Source organism: Sorex araneus, chromosome 2 (assembly GCF_027595985.1).
Source record: "Sorex araneus isolate mSorAra2 chromosome 2, mSorAra2.pri, whole genome shotgun sequence".
NCBI classification, from domain to species: Eukaryota; Metazoa; Chordata; class Mammalia; order Eulipotyphla; family Soricidae; genus Sorex; species Sorex araneus.
The window spans coordinates 204,385,040-204,405,966 of NC_073303.1; the positions used below are offsets into that span (position 1 = coordinate 204,385,040).

At 43.1% G+C, this 20,927-nt stretch overlaps 1 protein-coding gene and 1 pseudogene across 1 annotated transcript in view; one reads left to right on the forward strand and one right to left on the reverse strand.

The window, feature by feature from the left end:
- The window catches only part of SPIDR (scaffold protein involved in DNA repair), a 373,264-nt gene that overhangs the window by 277,734 nt on the left and 74,603 nt on the right, over nucleotides 1-20,927 (reverse strand). The gene's annotated exons all lie outside the window — the stretch shown is intronic.
- On the forward strand, nucleotides 5,600-20,576 carry LOC105943247 (60S ribosomal protein L7-like; annotated as a pseudogene).

Genomic DNA, 20,927 nt, shown 5'->3' on the forward strand with positions numbered 1-20,927 from the left:
TTACATCTAAGGCTCAGGTAAGAGGATTGCTGTTTCGTTGTTGTTGTTATTTTCAAAAGACCAACCTAGTTAGATATTTTGGCTTCAAGGTTATTTAACAAGAAAAAAAATCTTTAGAACCAGTTTGAAATATATCAAAACTATGTCTAGTGCCTAGTTTAATATTTTTGATATATTTCAAGCTGTTTGGTTTTAAAGATTTTTTCTTGTTATATAACCTTGAAGCCAAAATATCTATTCCTCCGTCCCTCTCCGTGAGCCCAGCAAGCTACCAAGAGTATTTCGCCCACAGAGCAGAGCCTGGCAAGCTACCTGTGGTGTATTCGATATGCCAAAAACAGTAACAAGTCACACAACAGAGATGTTACTGGTGCCCACTCGAGCAAATCAATGAGCAACGGGATGACAGTGATAGTGATGTCTATATTGTTCATTATTTAATTGTTTTGATTAAATACAACCTTTAATTTTGAAGTTATATAATAACAAAAAGCAAATATGCTAATTTCTGTTCATAGAAATTATTTCTATAGTGCCACCACAACTTCAGAGATGTCAGGTTTATCAATTTTTTTAATTCCTTTCATTTTCTTCACATCTACTCTGATGCCAGCTTTTTTTAATTTCCCAGATAACTTAAAATAGATGGCTCAGTAGAAAAGATACCACACTTAAGACTGAATAAAATAAACTAAGCTCAGACTGCATATAACAATAAGGCAAGAGGAACTCAATTTTTAATAAAAGAAAAAAACATTAACACCTTTGGTCACTTAAAAAAAGGGAGACAGAAGTGGGGAGGAAGTGCTGACCAATCATTCTGAGTAACTTCCTTACAATAAAACATCCTGAGTGGTGGAATATGTGCACTGGTGAAGGGATGGGTGTTTGTATAACTGAGACTTAAACCTGAAAGCTTTGTAACTTTCCACATGGTGATTCAATAAAAGAATAAATTAGAAAATAAATAAATAAATAAAAATAAAACATCCTGAGGCCTTAACTTATTAAACTTAAAGATCATTACCTTTTGTAGCACTGACGTCCACTGTTCATCGATTTGCTCGAGCAGGCACCAGTAACAGCTCCATTGTGAGACTTATTGTTACTGTTTTCAGCAATCGAATACGCCACGGGTAGCTTGCCAGGCTCTGCCATGCAGGTGGGATACTCTCAATAGCCTGCTGGGCTCTCTAAGAGGGATGGAGAACTCGAACCCGGGTCAGCCTCGTGCAAGGCAAATGCCCTACTTGCTATGCTATTGCTCCAGTCTGATTCAACTACATAAATAAATAAAAACAAGTGTCTGAACAGAGGCTTGTGGTTGGGCAGATGGCAGCCCTCAAAGACTCTCACGGCTGGACAGAGTTGGTGGAGGGGCTGTGCCATGGAGCCTCTCTGGCCCAGAGTGACCAAAGCAAACACCCCCTGAGCTGCCCCAGTTCCACTGGCACGACACATGGGCTCCAACACATGTAACGTCGTTTCCCAGATATTACCTTCTATTAATTTTTAATTTGGTATTTTTTTTAAATGGAGCTTAAGTTAGAATACTTTAAGTGACTGTCATGCCAATGTTGATGATAATGATGATGATGATGATGTCATCATCATTATTTCCCACCAATACTTGTATTATGGGGCTATATTTGGTAATGATCCTCTACTATCATCATCATCATCATCATCCCGTTGATTATTGGATTTCTTGAGCAGTCTCAGTAACGTCTCCATTCGTCCTAGCCCTGAGACTTTAGAAGCCTCTCCTTACTCGTCCTTCCCATTGATGCCAAATTGGAGGCTCTTTCAGGGTCAGGGGAATGAGACCCATCATTGTTACTGGTTTTGGCATATGAATATGCCATGGGGAGTTTGTGAGGCTCTCCCATGTGGGCAGGAAACTCTTGGTAGCCTGCTGGTTCTCCCAGAGAGAGAAGTAGGCTTTGCGGCTGAGCGGTTCCAGGAGCTTGCTTTTAAATCTCTGGATGTTGGCCATTGATGGGACTACAGGGCACCGGGGGGCAGTCCCTGGGTGTGACCGCCTAGCTACTGGAAAATGGGAAATCTGGGCGGAGCAGGCCCAGTCCCAATCTGAGCAGGCTTGAAGGTCTCAGTCCCGGGTCCCACACACCTGGGTTCCTCTGCCGGTTCCTTCATGCATGAGGCTCGTCCAAACGTGTGGACAGGGGACTTGAGCATGGCTGTAGCTAAGGCTCTGGAATTCTTTGGCTGAGGGAGCTCTGCTCAGGTGGGGAGGGAAGCTGGAGCCCATCCCCTCTGAGGGGCCCTGGGGAAGACAGGCATGCAAGCCAGAGACTCTTTACTATAAGGAATTTATACAAGGAATATATAAGGAATCCTGTACTATAAGGAATTTTAACAATAGTATGAAGAATACTACATCTTAATACAATAAATGTAAGTCCAAAACTTTTTAATCAATAGCAATTTGTGTCTACCATAATAGATAAGGCTATTGCATAGATTTTCAACCACTAATCAGTTGATCTGATAAGAGTCTGTCTGCAGGTGTAAAAGAAAGTTGAAAATCACTGGGTAGGAAGGAAGAAAAAAGAAGGGAAGGGAGGAAAAGTAAGCTACTAAAGACAATGTAGAGAAATTAATAGAATTCGGACTGAAGAGATAGCACAGCAGGTAAGATGCTTGCCTTGCATTCGGTCAACCAGGGTTCAATCCCCAGCACCTCATATGGTTCCCTGAACCCTGATCACCTAGCACAGAGCCAGGAGTTAAATCCTGAGCACTGCCAGGTGTGGCCCATAAAACGACATAAGAAGAAAGAATGGGCTTCAGGCACAGCTTGACAGCTGCCTCTAGGACGTGTAGGACACCAGCATCTGGGCCTGCAGACGCTCACGGTTCTAACCCACACCAGTCATTCCCACAGGTGGCCAGTGTGGGTTAAGCAGAGGTAAAAGGACTGTTTCCTCAAAGCTACCTCCCTTGCACGCCACTTCAACCAAGTCACCCACAACACTGTGATAAGGCAGACAAAAAGGGGTTTGAGTCCATCTTCTCAGGTTGCTAACCGCTGAATAAACCTGTTTTTCTTGCACCAATTCCTAACTCTTGAACACTACCCTTGAAATGAGAAGCACCCGCAGTGGGAATGTTTGATTCTTTTTTTTTTTCTTAATTTAAATTTTATTGAATCACCATGTGGAGGGTTACATAGTTCTCAGGATTATGTCAGTTATACAATACTCAAACACCCTTCCCTTCACCCGTGCCCATATTCCATCACCAACCACCCCATTAAACCTCCCGCCCCCTCCCGCCCCCCCAGTCCCCGCCCTTGTAAGAGATAAGTTTCACTTCGTTTACGCTTTATCTTGGTTACAGTCTATGTTTCAACACATAACTCACTATTGTTGCTAGGGTTTCCCCCAAAAAAGAAAAGACAGTCCCACTGTCAAGGAAGCATTTGATGGCTCTCCATTGCTGAGAATGTAGAGATATTAAGTCCCGCTGTTTGTTACATAACTTTTCTATTTTTTTCCCCCCTCGTCCCGCGCCACCGAGATCACGCCTGTTTAGTAATCACCACACTGCCTGACAAAGGGAAAACAAACCAAAAAAGATGGTTATTTCCCGTCATCAGCCAGCGTGGGGCTCTGGCTTAGTTGATAGCCTGGTAGAATGTCTGCAAGCAGTTTCTGGAATCAAAGGTAATACGCTGGTATCGGCCCCGGCTCAAGATTCCACCAGCGTCCCGCTGTTCCAAGTACATAATAATTTATTCCCTTGTATCCCATTCCCACGCCACCAGGTCCGTGTCAGCTTAATGGACATCATACTATGGTTAACGCCACGCCGCGTTTCTTCCCGAGAAAGAAGGATATTTCTTCTCAGCCAGCGTGGGGATATGGCTTAGTTCAGTCTATAGAGATGGCTACCACTTTGGTAGCCTTCAATATTTCAGCAAAAAACTTACTATTCTTGTTAGGATTTCCCACCAAAGTCCGACCCGTTAAGAAGGAACCAATTCATATTGGTGATGATTAAATGACAATAGGTTGTGCGGCCATGGCAGCGGCCTAGAGGCTTTGAATTTCTGTATAAAGTCCAGGGAAAGTATAGCCAGAAATTACACGTCGCTACAAACTTTAACCCTATTATGGTCCCCCCAAAGTCCAACCCATTACAAAGGAGCCATTTCATATTGCTGATGATTAATTAGATGACATTAGGCTGCCGAGGCCGCGCGGTTTTGGGTTTCTATATAAAGTCCAGGGAAAATTCTGCCTAAAATTCTATCGTTACAATCTTTTACCCTTCAACAAAAAACTCAGTACTATTGTTTGGAGTTTCCCCCCACGGTAAGCCCTGCCAAAAAGGAACATTTACACGTTGCTGACAATCAAACAATCAAAAGATATTAGCAGCCGCGCGGTTTTGGATTTCTATATGAAGTCCAGGGAAAATTCTTTTGGTAATTGCATCACTCGCTGGCAGCGCCTGGGCCAGAAGCTCCGAGCGCACAGTTTGGAGGCATTTTGGGGGCGCCGCTCGTGTCCAAAGTGGCAAAGTTGCCTCCGGGGTCGATCTCGCGCAGGGCCGGAAAGGAGCATCCCCGCATGGCTCTGTGCTTAAATGCCGGCCGGCACAGGGCGGATCCGGAAGTCCCGCCCCATCGGCTTTCCCGGACTTCCTGCATAGTCTAAAAACCGGCTATTGCCTCGCTGCATTCAAAAAGAAAGAGTTGAGAGAGAAAAGAGCATACCCCGCCGGCAGCGCCTGGGCCAGAAGCTCCGAGCACACAGTTTGGAGGCATTTTGGGGGCGCCTCTCGTGTCCAAAGTGGTTCAGTTGCCTCCGGGGTCGATCTCGCGCAGGGCCGGAAAGGGGGAATGTTTGATTCTTGAACCATTCTGGAAGCCGAGCCAGGAGAGGCTGTGCATTTCAGAATGGCGGTGAGCCCACATGCCCCAGAGGCTGTAAGGGGAGCAGTCACCACCAGGTGTGTGCTGGCAGCTCCCAACCAGCGATCATGCAGGAAACTTGGAGACTGCCCACAGTTGCCAAGAACCGTCTACTTTGTGGACATTCCTGTTCATTCTCCTCAAGTGCTTTGCTGATGAGAAAAAGTCATTTGGAAAGAGTTGTTGGGGGCAAGTAGACTAGGGGTGGGAGGTGGGGCTGGTGGCTGGTTTTATTCCTTTAGTAATAAAACCAAAATATGCTTTAAATAAATTGCCAACTCACCATCCCTGAAGCAGCCCAAGAAAATGAAGACTGCACCCTTCTGAGACGCAAACACTGAACACCTTGGATATGCAGAACCTGAGGGCCACCCAGAGAAGAATGCTCTCGCCCCAGAGCTGAGAACCTTTAGGCCTAATGGACAGCACCTTCAGGGCCTCAGGATAAGCACCACCCTTACACTGCTATGACTGAGACTGATCCCTAGGCACTGGAGTAAACCCTACGTACAGCTAGATGTTGTCGTAAAACTGAACAGAAAAGGAGAACTTCAAGAGAAAAACATGGCCACTGCCGCCCAAAGCATGTCTCACAGGAAAGTTTTTCAGGTCCCCAAGCTCCGACTACTTGAAGACCAGACCTGAGGAGGAGGGCAAATGCTCCCTTGTCCAGGCTCTACTGGACTGGTAGCAGTGGTCCACCTGCAGGACCTGAGCTGCAGACCCTATCCTGATCTTGGCCGTTACCATGCCATCATGGCCATTACCATGCCGCCACCACTGGGCGACAGCAGAAGCTGCCCGACAGTACCCTTGGGCTTCCTGACACCCCAAAGCTGCTACCATTCCTCTGGCAGGACTCCATCAACTCCGAACCAAGTTTTCTGAGAAATTAAACTGCCAAAAATTTAGGTGTGCGGGAGTCATGCCCACAAACAACTTCAGGCACTACCATGTAAGCTTATCTATCGGCCTTGCTCCAAAAATTCATAAATAAATCTCAAAAGAGAGCAACAAGGCACAGGAAATCTCTTTGGACACCCTCTATGGCTGAATCATCTGGGGCATCCCAGAGAGGGGCAGGTTAGCCCAGGCCAGCCCACACAGAGTCCTCAGCAACAGCTTGCCACTATCTGAAATTGCCAGCATGCCCCCATCTCGGACAGACCTCACTGAGAAAAATTAAGGTATGCAGGATTTGTGACTAAAGTCTCCAGACTTTCTCAAAATTGGGATGGGCTACCTCCCCCAACCTTCCTGTACTTCTGGAAGACCTGGCTGTCACATTCACACCCTAGAGCTGCCACCCAATTAAAAAATCAACTCCAGCTATACATTCCCAATAAAAATACTAACTCCCTGATATCTCAAAGTCTACAACACTGATAAATCAGTAGTATCATACCAAATTGAAAAAGGCAATCAATCCTGATTAACAAAATATAAACACACAAGGCTTAACCTGTAACAAATATTAGTCACTGTCACTGTGACTGTCATCCCGTTGCTCATCGATTTGCTCGAGCATAATCTTTCATGTAAGGATTTAATGTCTCCATGATGAGATACAGCAATTCACTGGTCCATGATTGCCTGCCTCAAGTGCTGAAGGAGAGAGAAGGCAGTTGGGATAAGGAAAGGACCACTATGTGACCACTCTGGATAAGAACTGAGCGCTGAAAGTAGATAAAGGAACAAGCATGATGACTTCTCAGTACCTGAATTTCAAATCATAGTTCCAAAAAGAAGAGAAAGAAGAAAAGTGCCTGCCATAGAGGTGGACTGGGTGTGGGGGTTGGCAGGAGGGAAACTGGGGACACTGGTGGTGGGAAAAGTACATTAGTGAAGGGATGGGTATTGGAACAATGTATGACTGAAACCCAATCACGAACAGCTTTATAAAGAGAGAGAGAGAGAGAGAGAGAGAGAGAGAGAGAGAGAGAGAGAGAGAGAGAGAGAGAGAGGAGAGAGTGAGAAACATAAGGCCATAACTGGGGCCTGAGATTAACACAGGGGTTAACGCACTTGCTTCGTATCTTGCACACTTGAATTTAAATCCCAGGCACTACATATGGTTCCACAACCACCACTAGGGGCCACCTAGCTCTGAACAGAGTCAGGAATAGTTCCTAAGCAATGCTGAGTGTAACCGCAATCCCCACCTTCTGCAAGAAAAGTAAATTAATCTTTTAAGGCCATAATAGTAATATGAAAAAGCACATCAATAATCCAAAATTCTTGAGCCTCAGAGAAAGTACAGGAGGTAAAACCTTGTAAATAACCAAGCCCAGTTCTATGTCAGCACTGCATATGGTCCCCCAGAAAGGACCAGGGGCCACTCCTTAGTACAAAGCCAGGAACAGACCCGAAGCACTGCCAGGTGTGGCCCAACACTGCCCCACACCCAACGAAGGAGAAAGTCGGGGGTTCTCCCCTGTGACTACATCAGGTTAACTTGTATGCATGCAGAGAACTCCAGTTCCAGATAGCCCCTTCCAGAAGCCACCGAAGGCTCTCTCCCCTCAACTGCAGCCCCTTTCTTCTTTCTCTCATAATGTCCAGTTGCTGCTTCTGCTTTTCCTCTTTCCCCTCTTCCTCTCCTCTTCCTATTCACCACCACCACCCCCACCACCCCCATATTCATCTAAATAAAGCTGCCTTCCCTTGACTATTGGGTTCTCCTGAAATTTTTTTCTGCAGGAAAGACAACAAATCTGGAAACCTGGGCAGAGATTACTGCTGAAATCAGTCCTACTTCTGCAAAGAGCAATTCCTCCTTCCAACCTGTCTACTCCTTCCAGTCTGCGTCCACAGAACCATGAGAACTGGGGCACTGGAGATCAGTTCCCACACTATGAAGCCCAAGTGGACTTCAAGTGTGAGTTCAAAAAGTAGACCACGGGGGCTGCTGCTGCTGCTGGACACGTGTGTGCATTCCGTGGCCCTGAGCTGCCTCCCTGCCTCCCCACCTCCCCGGGGCAGCCCAACAGAGACACAGAGAGACGGGGAGATGGGGAGGCTGGGGACCACAATCTGATGGTGAAAACGGCCCATTTAATGCAGAGTTGCTAGTATACTTATAGAACATCTGAAGTACAAACACAAGTTCAGAATTACCAGAAAGTTTTGGCTTACAAGTAATCAAGACTGACTTGGGGAACTGAGACAATGGGAAAGGTTAAAGAAAAACTTTGACTAAGTTAGGGATGTTAGCAAGGAGCAATTCAATGATGAAGCCTAAAGCATTAGGGTTAATATCCAACACAAAGGAAAGGTTGAAGATAGACTTTAACCAAATTAGGGATGTTAGCAAGGGCATGGTAAGCTTCTCTAGGAGGAACAAAGAGGCAATTCATCAGTGAAGCCTAAAACACTTAGGGCTGATATCCAACATCAAGCAAAGACTGATGGCTACTTAGTAAGGCTGGTGAGATGTGAGCATTCAAGCATCTATGCCCTGGAGGTGCTCAGGTGGTCTTTCCAGCCTAACCCTCCCCAACACTTCCACAGGTGATCAAGGTGGGGGCACTTCCCTCAAGGTTACCTTGTTCACAGATACAAAGACTGGTAAGTCTTTACTGAACACAAGTGCAAGTTCCCATTCTCATTAATTGGACTTTTGCCATTTGCAACCCTTGGGTCATTTATGGTATCTTTAGGTGAATTAACAAGGATTTATGATTCTTGCCTGGATCCTCCTTGAACTATCTGAATTTTGGAGGAGCACCATTAGAACTTGGATTACATTTTTTTCTGTTTCGTGTTTCCATTTGTAGTCTCTATTGGGTTTTGCTCTTTACACTCTGTTTTGCATTTGGCTTTGTTCTTGTCCCACGCCTGGCTGTCTTCACCAGGACCCCGGGGGTGGGGGGTGGGCTGAGTTTCCCTCCCTACCCCGAGCAGAGACCCCACAGCCGAAGACCTCCGGAACACAGCCACAGCCATATTCAAGGCCCCTCTCCACATGTTCGGACAAGCCTCACATATGAAGGAACCAGCAGAGGAACCCAGGTATGTGGGACCCGGGGCTAAGATCTCCAAGCCTGCTCAAATCGGGACTAGACCTCTTCTGCCCAGATCCTCCATTTTCCAGTAGCTAGGTGGTTACACCCAGCAACTGCCCCTGGCGCCATGTAATCCCATCAATGGCATCTTATAGCCTAGTTCTCCCTCTAGGAGAACCTGGAAAGCTACCAAGAGTTTCCTGCCCGCATGGGAGAACCTGGCAAACTCCCCGTGGCATATTCACATGCCAAAACTAGTAACAATGATGGGTCTCATTCCCCTGACCTTGAAAGAGCCTCCAATGCAGCATCATTGGGAAGGATGAGTAAGGAGAGGCTTCTAAAATCTCAGGGCTAGGACGAATGGAGGCATTACTGAGACCACTCGAGAAAATCAATGATCAACGGGATGATGATGATGATGATGATGATGATGATGATGATGATGATGATGATGATGATGGATGATGATGATGATGATGATGATGATGATGATGAATTTTCCTGGGTAACTTAATCTCAAAATGATCTGAAAGTCCTCTAAGCCTTATTCCTGCAGACTAGACCACCTTTTGTCCATCAGTGAGCAATCAACCAATTAACAAATAAATCACTGTCACTGTTACTGTCATTCCATTGTTCGTCGATTTACTCGAGTGGGTACCAGTAATGTCTCCATCCCACCCAGCCATGAGATTTTAGCAGGCTCTCCTTACTCATCTTTCCCAATGATTGAAGGTTCATTCAGGGTCAGGGCAATGAGACACATCGTTACTGTTTTTGGCATATGGAATACGCCATGGGTAGCTTGCCTGGCTCTGCCCATGCGGGCAGGATACTCTCGGTAGCTTGCCTGGCTCTCCGAGAGGTGTGTGTGTGTGTGTATATATATATATATATATATATACATATATATGTGTATATATGTATATATGTATGTATGTATAGGCATATATATATATATAATTTATTCCCTAGTGTCTGAACTCCATCAACTATGGTGTGGTTATTATGGAAATTGGGTAGGAAGTGTCTTATAATGTGTTGCGCAGCTGCTAAGCGACCACACGGTCCAGAAAGCAGCCTAGAGCATGGCAGAGGTTGGGTAGTGGAGGTTAGCTGCTGGGGCTGGGTCCCTTTGGGTGGGGAGGGTCCTCACCGGCCCCCCTCTGGGGCACCCCAAGTGAAAACCGCCTGGCGCAGAGTCCAGTGGCATGGCTATGGGGCCTCATTTTATACTCCTGTCTGGGAGGAGCAGCGTTGAGATCTGGAGGGAGGCCGATGAGGAGATTATCTGGTGCCAGCAGGGTGTGGCTTATGGGTGTGACCCCTGGGTCACTGGAGATTGGGGGATAGCAGACAGAGGGTCTCTGCTTCCGGGCCTGTTGAGTACAGAGTACAAGGTCACAAAGTTCCGCATTATCTGGGTTCCGTGGGACTTCAGGCATGAGGCTCGGCCGAAGTGTCCCGAAAGCGGCCTGGAGCATGGCAGTGGTTGGGCAGTGGAGGTCGGCTGCTGGAGCTGGGTCCCTTGGAAAGGGGAGGGTTCTCACCCACCCCACTCTGGGGTGCCCTGAGTGAAAAACAGCCTGACACACTTATTTATTTATTTATTTATTTATTTAAGGATGACAGTGATACAGTGATACAGTGAAATAAATAAATAAAATAATTTTCTCTGGGGCTGGAGAGACAGTAGAGTGGGTAAAGCACTTGTCTTATATGCAATCTATTTGACCCAGGTTCTATCCACAGCACCCCATATATTCTCCAAGCCCCGTCAGATGTGATCCCTGAATACAGAGCAAGAAGTGCTGAGCATTGTCAGGTATGACCCAAAGAACAAAGTAATACTTTGTTTAGTCATTATTCAGTCTTTCTCATTTCCAACAATCTATTTAGGAGGGAATTTTACAGCAATGAGTTTCCCATCCAGATCAGTCCAGTTCATATGGACTGATGCCACTACATAGCTGAAAACTGAAAACCATGGGTTTACCACCTTAGCTACAGCTGCCCATCCATGGACAGTATGCAGGACAAGTGCCAGTCTACAGGCGTAAAAAGATCAAACACACTGGTCTACATACTACCATGAATATTTTCAAATACACGCTTTAGCATATACCTGCAGTCATCTTTCCTAACTCACAAGGGGCTTTTTGCTTTTGTCACCACCAGAGAGATATTTAAATTTCTATGTAACTGAAATTATTGTATGCATGTCTGTTCTGTCTCTGAGCTGTGAGCTACTTGAAATCCTTATCTCTCTTATGCATGGCTCTAAGAATATGAATTGGCACAGAAAAATTAACCGCCTAAGTCTAAAGCAAGTAAACACTGACCATGTCACAAAAAGCTTCTTTATCACATCTCTAAATAATAGCAGCAGAAAAATAATTTTCACAATATATCTCTTGTATGTTGGAGTTCCTAAGGCAACTGTTTCTTCTGTATGGCAAGAAAGGGAAATAAATTTTGCACCACTTCTGCAGTTAATAGAGAAGGAAGCTGAGGGGGGTTATTATGCTTCGGGAGGAGAACAGACAGATTTCTTTCTGCTTTTGATGCTATACACAGAGCAGACCCTTCAGACCACAGTAAAATTTATAGATACTACTTATTTAAGTGCTCAACTACTTGACCCACTCTATGCCAAGAAACTAATTTTTATCAAAAGATAATTGAAGTCAGCTTCTGTACAGAAAATTTGAAATTAACAGTGCATAACAGACACACAGGCAGAAAAAAAAGAGTGAGAAAAAAAATATAAACTTTTTTTTTTTTTTTGCGTTTTGGGTCACACCTGGTGATACACAGAGGTTACTCCTGGCTCTGCACTCAGGAATGGGATGCTGGGAATCAGACCCGGGTCAGCCGTGTGCAAGGCAAGCGCCCTACCCCTGTGCTATCACTCCAGCCCCCTAAGCAGCAGTTTCTTATCATTCTGTTAAAAGAAAAAGGTTTAAACAAAAAAGACAAATTAATTACAAATTAATGAGTATAATATAACCATAAGGGAAACAACATTGGGCAATTAGATTTTTTTTTTAGATTGTGATAAAAAATATTTTCCTACTACGTGTAGCTTGTTTCCCAGGTAATGTCTTAAATGCATCCTTTGAAAACAAACTCTTGCCACAAAATGTCCTCTTCATAACTGCCATTTAGAATACCAACTGCCAGTCATGACACAGCAACCAAAAAAGCATGAGTCTTATGTTGGGGACAGTCATTTTGTGATTTCCTGCTAGACTTTCTCAATTCATAGGATGATGAAATGGCCTAATGTTGCAATGTATATATGGCTTTAGGTAAAAACACGGGACACTGAAGACCTAGGTGACCAAAGACAGCAGTGCCCAAGAGGAAATTCCTACAGAGGAAATTGCAGTAAAGAGAGGAAGTCAAGAGGGATAATTGTCTTAAGAAGTTAAAAAGAAATCTTTAAAACTACTTGTCTGAAACAGTTAAAACATTTATTAGTGTATTTGTGTTACCATTAATTATAAATCTGAAATTTTATGAATGTAGTTGGGGTAAATTTTGCCCCAAAATATTCAATCCAGTCCAACTGTCATTCTTTGGGAGCTGCCACTCTCTTTCTTTTGCAGAAAGCTTTTCTTGAGAAATATTTGATGGCTATATCAATTCACAGGAAAAGGACATGGGAAACTGGATCATCCATGCCTAATGACTCTAAGAATTTTGGTTACAATTCTCTTGATTTTATGATATCCTGCAATATCCCTTTCATATACTAACTCATTGCTCAACATATTTCTAGTCAATAAGAGAGGCTAACATCTAAAATTTCTACTTGCCCATGGGGTGAGGTACAATAACTCTGTATATCAATGCCCTAACTGCTAACACTACTATAGTCATGTTACCCAAACCATAATTTAGAAATTTAAAACATTTTCTTCCTGAAATAGTACTGCGAGCAGGGCACTTGCCTTGAACACAGCAGATGAAGGTTCAATTTCTGTCACCCCACATGGTCTCCTAAACCCACAAGGAGTAATGCCTGAGTGCAGAGTCAGGAGTAAGCCCTGAACTCAACCAGATGTGAACCCCTCCCCCCAAATAAGATTTCTCACTTGCCGGCAGAATGCACCCTATTCACAGAGACCACATTCCCAATTCTTAGGGACTGTATGAAACAGCCCCAGCTTTGCCTTTCACAAGGCCTAAAAACCCTGTAGTCCTTTCTTCTCGCCTCCTGCCCCCACCTGTTGTCACTGCTGTGATGTCTAGCAGCTGCACACGCAGTTATGATGCTGAACACTCTGGGGTACTGCTCACATCTTTCACCTGTGGTGCTCAACAGGGGCCACACATTCTGTTGCTGTGCTCACACACTTGGTTGTGGGGACTGCCCGACCTCAAACATCTGGCTGCAGTATACCAGAGATGTCACTCACACATACTGTAGCACTATTTCAGCAACAGTGCCACAGAGATCACACTCAGAAATGTGGGGCAGTGCCAGGAATCAAACTTGTAGCCCGACCCATGCCAGGCAGGAGTTCTTCCTCTAAGTCACACTCCCAAGTCCTGAAGCTCCTTCTATCATCTTCATCCAAGGACATCAGAAATGTAATTAGAGGGACCAGAGCAATAGTACAAAAGTAAGGGGCTTGCCTGGCACATGAGCAACCTAGGTCCAATCCCCACATCTCATATGATCCCCCACGCACTACCAGGAGTAATTCCTGAGTGCAGAGTCAGAAGTCAACCCCAAGCATCACCAGGTGTTGCCTAGAGACAAATTTCAATTAGAAATTTCATATTCCAACTCTTTTTAAAAATTTTGATCATGCCTAAAATCCTCTTCATTGGTACTTATGAATACTCAGAACAGACCTTTTCCACCATAAATCAGGAGACTGAGTATTGCATATATGTTTAGTCATTAATAGGCTTCATACATATTCAATAGTTGCATTAACAAGAAGACCCAACACTTATTCATAGAAGACCATGACGTGAGTGAGAATGAAGGACATGGTGCTGTGTCACTTTTCTCTTGATATATTCACCTGTGAAAGACCAACTGAGGCACTAAGATGTGCTCCTTTTGCCAGCGGCAGGGCACATCAATGGTGCTGGGGACTCCTCTTGGCTCAGTGACAGGTAGTCATTCCCTGGGGAATATGAGACTTGCAGTGCCAGAAATTGAACCCACACCTCATACATGCAAGGCAAATGCTCCACTAAGACACATTTCAATCTTCATTACTTTAGCTAAAGTATCTGAACCCTAGAACAGGATCCTCTTAGAAAATTATCTTTTTATTTCTCATCTCCTCTTGATTCTATTAGCATCTACTGATATCCATCATTCTGCAACTTCTACTTTGGCTTCTGAATCACTGTGTTCTTATAACCCCCATCTTCCTTTCTTCCCTGTTTTTCTTCAGTTATGGTTTCTACTTCTTCCCTATTTTCATTAATTTAACAAACACTTGCTGAATACCAAGATCTATGCCAGATAATGCTGCCCTCACTGAGATTGGACTAGTAATAGAAATCTGTTACACACAGCAGGCTAAATGCTGTAAAGACAAAGAAAGAAGTGCTCTAGGGTATATGCAAAGCAGACAAAGCCAGAACCAGAGTAGAAAGTCAAAGTGGACTCCCAGAAGATCTTTGATCTCCAGAACCAGATTTAAGAAGCTCATGAGATTAGGTTTGAGCCACTAAGTATCAACTCTCTTCAAATAAAACATGACCATGGAAATCAATTCTACTCTCCAAATTATAGTCTCAGAAAATTAGAAAAGGTATAGCAAAGTGTCAGGATGTTGGAGACATCAAAATTCTGCCTACCACCATTTATAAAGACAGCAAAAACATAAAACCAAAACACTTGCCATCAAGAAAAAGTTTGATAGCACCATTAAAAAAGATACTTAGAAAAAAAAAAAGATACTTAGGTTCTCTCTACACATTTTTTCAATCTCAATTACAATAAACAAAAACTAAAAATAACTATAAATATATATATATATATACATATATATAGGTCCACTGCCCTTTTATCCTTATCCACTGGTCTTTTAAAATGCCTAAAAGTTATATCTAACTTGAATCTAACTCAACCTCACATATAAATCTATTTGCATCCCTTTTAGAGTTCTCTTTCTCAAAATTCCATTATAATAATCAGCAGCCAATACTCCAAGATCTCCCATCTTAGTACCAGTATCATTTTATCTTTTATTATGCTGCTTATGCATCAAATTGAATTGAAACTAATTTGTCATCAAATCTTAGCAAATCACCTTCCTCTTCACGATGAAGCAGAATTTATATCCAGAGACAGATTATGAGAAACAGTGGCCTCCTAGTCTAACTTCTTGCCCGTTTTTGTCCATGTGCACACAGGTCTTATCCCCGCCTACAAACCAAGTCCCCACCATGCACTCAGCATTCCCCACTCAGGAACCACCCACAGCAGTCCATTATTTCACACACATGCACTGAAATTCCTCATTCCAGCACTTAAGAGCCATGGTGCAGCTCTCCCTGGGAGTCCAAACTAATGCCTACAATCCCCTTATCCAATTCCGACCACACCACCGACTGCCCAGAGATGTACACCTCTGCTCAGCTGCTCAGACACAGTTTAGCCCTGAGGGACCAGCTCTACAAGCAGTCTTCTGACACCTACATCCCACAATCACCCTCACAACTTTTGCATCCTACTCAGTGTTACTGTGTTCTAACTCCTACAATATTTTAATGGGTACCTTGTACCTTTCCCACTACAGGACATCAGCAATTATGAGTATTTGTAAATATGGAAATAAAATATAATGTATATACCATTCTTTCATATCCCTCAGCATCTTCTGCAGCACACAGAAGTTAAACAAACAGATGTTTCCCACAATTTAATCTACATCTCCACTATTAACCTTTCACCTGCTTTTATAATCTCTTTATCTCATTCTAGCTTGGATAAACAATGTTTTTAGAACAGAGGTTAATAAAGTAGGCCATCCACTTTGAGCTCTACAGGAATGAGTAAATTTAGGTAACAATTTAAGAGCAGAAATAATAATGCAACAGAAGTTGCATATATTTACCTAATGTTTAAACAGTATTTAAGACATTTTAAAAGGAAGCAATGAAAAACAAATTCTAGGTAAGAAAACTTACTTTTCAGACATTGAGGACCCAGTAAAAGCAGTTGTTTTTTGGCTTTTTTGTTTGTTTGTTTTTAATTAAGGCACCCTGATTTTTAAAGTTATTCATAATTGAGTTTCAGGCACACAGTGTTCCAACAGCAGTCCCACCACCAGTGTTCCCAGGGTCCCTCCCACTCCAGCCTGCCTCTAAGCACTTGACTCTTTTACCTTTCCTTTCCTTTCAGGCACTGTGTCTCACACTGCTGTTACTGACAGGGCTCCACGCTTACCACTTTGCCACCTTTCGTACCCCTTCCTTCTCCCCAGTGACCACTTCTCCCACCACAGTGTCCCCCTCCCGTCCTATCCCCTCAACCCACTAAGTGGCAAGCTTCCTACTAAAACCAGTTCTCATGTTCTGCATTTCTATTGCTCAGCAAAGGGAGCATTAAAGAAAAGAAACAGAACATTTAAAATGTGCATGTTCATGTGCAAAATGGCTTAAGTTTAAGAGCAGATTATTGTTTACTGGGAAATGGACATCCTCACATACTGGAACACTGCACCAAAGTAGCAGAAAGAAAGATTTCCTGAGGCTTGAGAGTACAGCACATAGGCGCTGGCCTGGCACGTGGTTAATCTGGGTTCAGTACCACATACAATCCACCCAGCCCCACCAGGAGTAATCCCCGAGTGCAGAGCCAAGAGTAAGCACTTGACTACTGTCTCAGCCATGTGTGACCTGAAAACAAAGGGGGAAAAAAAGGAAATGAAAAACTTCCTAGTCACTGTGGAAAGAAGTGGACACTCCAATGGTGTAGTTGGAGTAGAGAGTTAATTGTCCGTAATTCTGTCATTTGTTTAAAAAGGATGAGGTGTATATTTTCATGTACATATACAGAACCACTAATCTCTTCAGTTACAATGTTTGCCTTTTGGAGGAAGGCAGTTATCAGGCAAGAGGGGATCTGGAGATAGGACAGATATTGTTTAAGAGGTAAACTTTCATAATAAAACCTGGAAGTTTAATGCACAGTTCAGTAAATATATACAACAATCATATAGTACAATCATAAAAATTACTAAAAGACAAACCTAAATATTCTTACCACTAGGAAAAAAAGCATAGTCTTTAAAAAAAAAAAAAGGTTGGCATGGGCTAACTGACAGGAACACTGGAAGAGTCAGGAAATTCACCTGGGACTCAGCATTTAGGAAACCAAAACAAGTGCTTACCACAAATTCAGAGGGGCAAAAAAATTATTAAATATGAATCGGTATCTTGATAGAGCTTTGTATATTATTTATGAGAAATGCCACTGAAAAGAATCTTGAATAAAGCATAGCATCTTAAAAATTCAGTATGAACTTCTATTGGTTACAAGTGAAAGAAATAAACATTGAGTGCATCTTAAATAAGAATTTTGTTTGCAAACTGAGGTGAGGAGATACCTAAGCCTACCAACTAGCAATTCAACAACTAAACAAACATAACCAGCTAGTAGGGTCTCTATCTTATATGAAGAGCAAAACTTGCTTTGAAGTTTTAAGATAAAATCACTACTGAGAACAGCTAGAGTTCCTCTGATAACATGTAGCCAAGATTAGGCCAACATGAGAACAAAGACTCTTCAAGTAAACTTCAATTGAGAGTTGCTAGCAGGCCGAATCCCCAGGGCAGGGTCAAGGACTCAGGGGGCACCCATAGGAACATCCAGCTCACAGATAAGACAGGCAAGTTCGAAAAATGGAGTCACAAGTGGAAAAAATGTAAGGAACATTTTTTTTTAATTGAAACAAATATGTTGGTGCTAGATATGGCTTGAACACCCCATCCCCCCTAACAACACACACACACACACACACACACACACACACACACACAACGGGGCATGGTGGCATGGTCCTTGATTCAAGGTCTGTGATAGCCTGAGAATTTACATTCTGAGCAAGTTTCCGGGTAGTGCTCCTGTTGTTTGGAAACCAACAGAATACTCTTGCTATCTGTAGTACTAACATTTAAATATTTGGATTTTGTTTCTGGGACAACAGACTCCCTAATTAAGCACAACAAGTTGCAGGCCCCACCATGCCTCTTCTTATGAAGTACAGCATATCAAAGATCCACAAAACAAGATCAGTCAATATATGCTCATTTTGTCTCCTCTTTACTAATGATCAGATAGATGAATGGCAGGCACTAGGTTCACCAACCTAATGTATTAATAAAACTAATAACTGAGTGTCATGACAAACTATATAGTACTTCATCTACAAAATAATTTTGCATTTATGGTGCCCGACTTGAATTTGATAACAATACTACTCTCCCCAATGATAAAACTAAGGTTAGGGGCTGGAGCAATAGCACAGCGGGTAGGGCGTTTGCCTTGTACACGGCCAACCCAGGTTCAATTCCCAGCATCCCATATGGTCCCCTGAGCACTTTGAGGAGTAAATTCCTAAGTGCAGAGCCCGGAGTAACCCTTGTGCATCGCCAGGTGTGACCCAAAAAGAAAAAAAAAATGAGGTTAAAAAGGGTCCAGAGAGTAGTATAGTGGGCAGGAAACTTAACTGGCATGTGGTCTGACAGAGATCCAATCCCCCGAACCATAGATGGTGCCCTGAGCACCACCAGGAGTGATGCCTGAGTGCAGAGCCAGGTGTGGCCCCAAAACAAAACCCAAAAACACTGAGGCCAACGAGGTTATTACCTCCTTTTATATAACCATGATTATTTAATTCATTTATTGTGCTTTTCACGTATTACTATCTCTATTTTCAATATGAAAAACAGCATTTAAGCAAGGCATATAATAAAGTACAAATGCAATAAATGTTGGCTAAGTCACAGTGTGAATCTGCCACAAATGCAAAATCACCTCAGTATTGTTTATTGTTGTGCAATTATCAGAACATGGCTGATGGGGCCAGAAAGACATTATGAAGCACAGGGGACAAACCTGAGGCCAGAGAAGAGGTTTTTGGTTTTTTGTCCTTCACTTTTGCTTTTTTTTCATTTTTACCCAGGTTTATAGTTTAAAATGCTGTTGTTGCTGGTTTCACATGCACATAATTCTAACACCACACATTACCTGAGACTCACTTCAATCAACTCTCCATGTTCTTGCAAATTACATGATTTTGTTCTTTCATAGACCCTGTTTTTCATTTAAACTAAATGCCCACATGTAGATATTAGGAAAGTTTATATGCATATATGCATCAACAGCTTTACTTCAAATAAAGATGATCTAGTACAAAAGGTCCCAAATTTGGATGCAGCCCACTTTTCAGGAAGAAAAAATTTCATTCAGCACCTCCCTAGAAATTCACCTTTTTTAAGCAAACAAACACAAAGTGCCCTACAGTGGTGTCCAAGGCTACTATTATCCCCCATGGGTGAGTGTTGGGCATGGATGGGGTGAAAACAACAGGGTCACACAGTGTTTGGAAGTACCTGTCTAACATCACTGGAATCATATCCTTACAAGGCAGTCACTGGAGAAAGATTATGGGCAGGGCAGCATTTCTGGTGAGGCAGGCCCTCTGGGTTCTGCTTACTGGATTGGGTCACTGGCACTCACAATTCTGCCCTAAAGAAACCTCTGAATTAATGCAAATGTGAACATAACAAATTTCTCTAGGCTCACTTAATTACAGTGCAAGAGTAACCATTTGGCTACTTAAAGACGAATGAGACCTTCTTTCCAACTAGAACCACGAGGGCACAGAAGAGAAGAAATAGAAGGTTGCTGCTAAGTCAGCAGCTGCAACCCGAGAGAAGAAAAAGCAGCTTCCTGATGTGACAGAAACCCTGAAGAAAAAGCAACAGAATTTCACAGAGCTAAAGATTAAGTGCCTGAGAAAAATTTTCTCAAAAGATGCTTCGAAAACTGAGGAAGAAGCTGACCTATGAAAAAGCTAAGTATTATCACCAGGAATATAGGCAGATGTACAGGACAGAGATTCACATGGCTAGAATGGCGGGAAAAGCTGGCAACTTTTATGTTCCGGCAGAATCTGGTACCAGAATCAGAGGTATCAATGGTGTGAGCCCCAAGGTCTGAAGGTGCTACAGCCTTCACCAGATCTTTAATGGCACTTTTGTTAAACCCAACAAGGCTTCCATTAACATGCTAAGAACTGTGGAACCTCCACTGCATGGGGGTATCCAAACCTGAAGTCAGCCAAGGAACTGATCTACACACCTGGTTATTTATGGCAAAATCCACAAGAAGCAAATTGCCCTAACAGATAATGCACTAATTGAGTGAACTCTCAGTAAATACGGAATTGTCTGCATGGAGGATCTGATTCATGAGATCTATACTGTTGGAAAACTCTTCAAAGAGGTAAACAACTTCCTCTGGCCCTTCAAATTATCCTCTCCAGGGAGGGGTGGGGGTATGTGTGAAGACCACTCATTTTGTAGAAGGTGGAGATGCTGGCAACAGTGAAGACCAGATCAACCGGCTGGTAGACAGATGAATTAAGGTATCTTATCATACTTTTGTAATCTGGTCAGGTAATAAACAACTGCTTTCAAATTTTAATAAATATAAGACCAATGAGAACTAACCACACAGCAAACCGTGTGCATCTGATTCTCAGTGCCTGTCTTCTGGTAAAGTCAATTCCATCCTTTCTCTTTCAAACAGTTTTATATGCATGCACACATTATGATACAGAAGTCATCCTGAACACACATTTACTAAGGACCTCTTTTTGAAGGAGAAAAAGTACCATGAAGAAGGCTAAGTAGTACATTACAAAATGAGAACTACCACCCATGAAATATCCAAAATATTAAACAGACATATACAATGGGTATCCTATTTT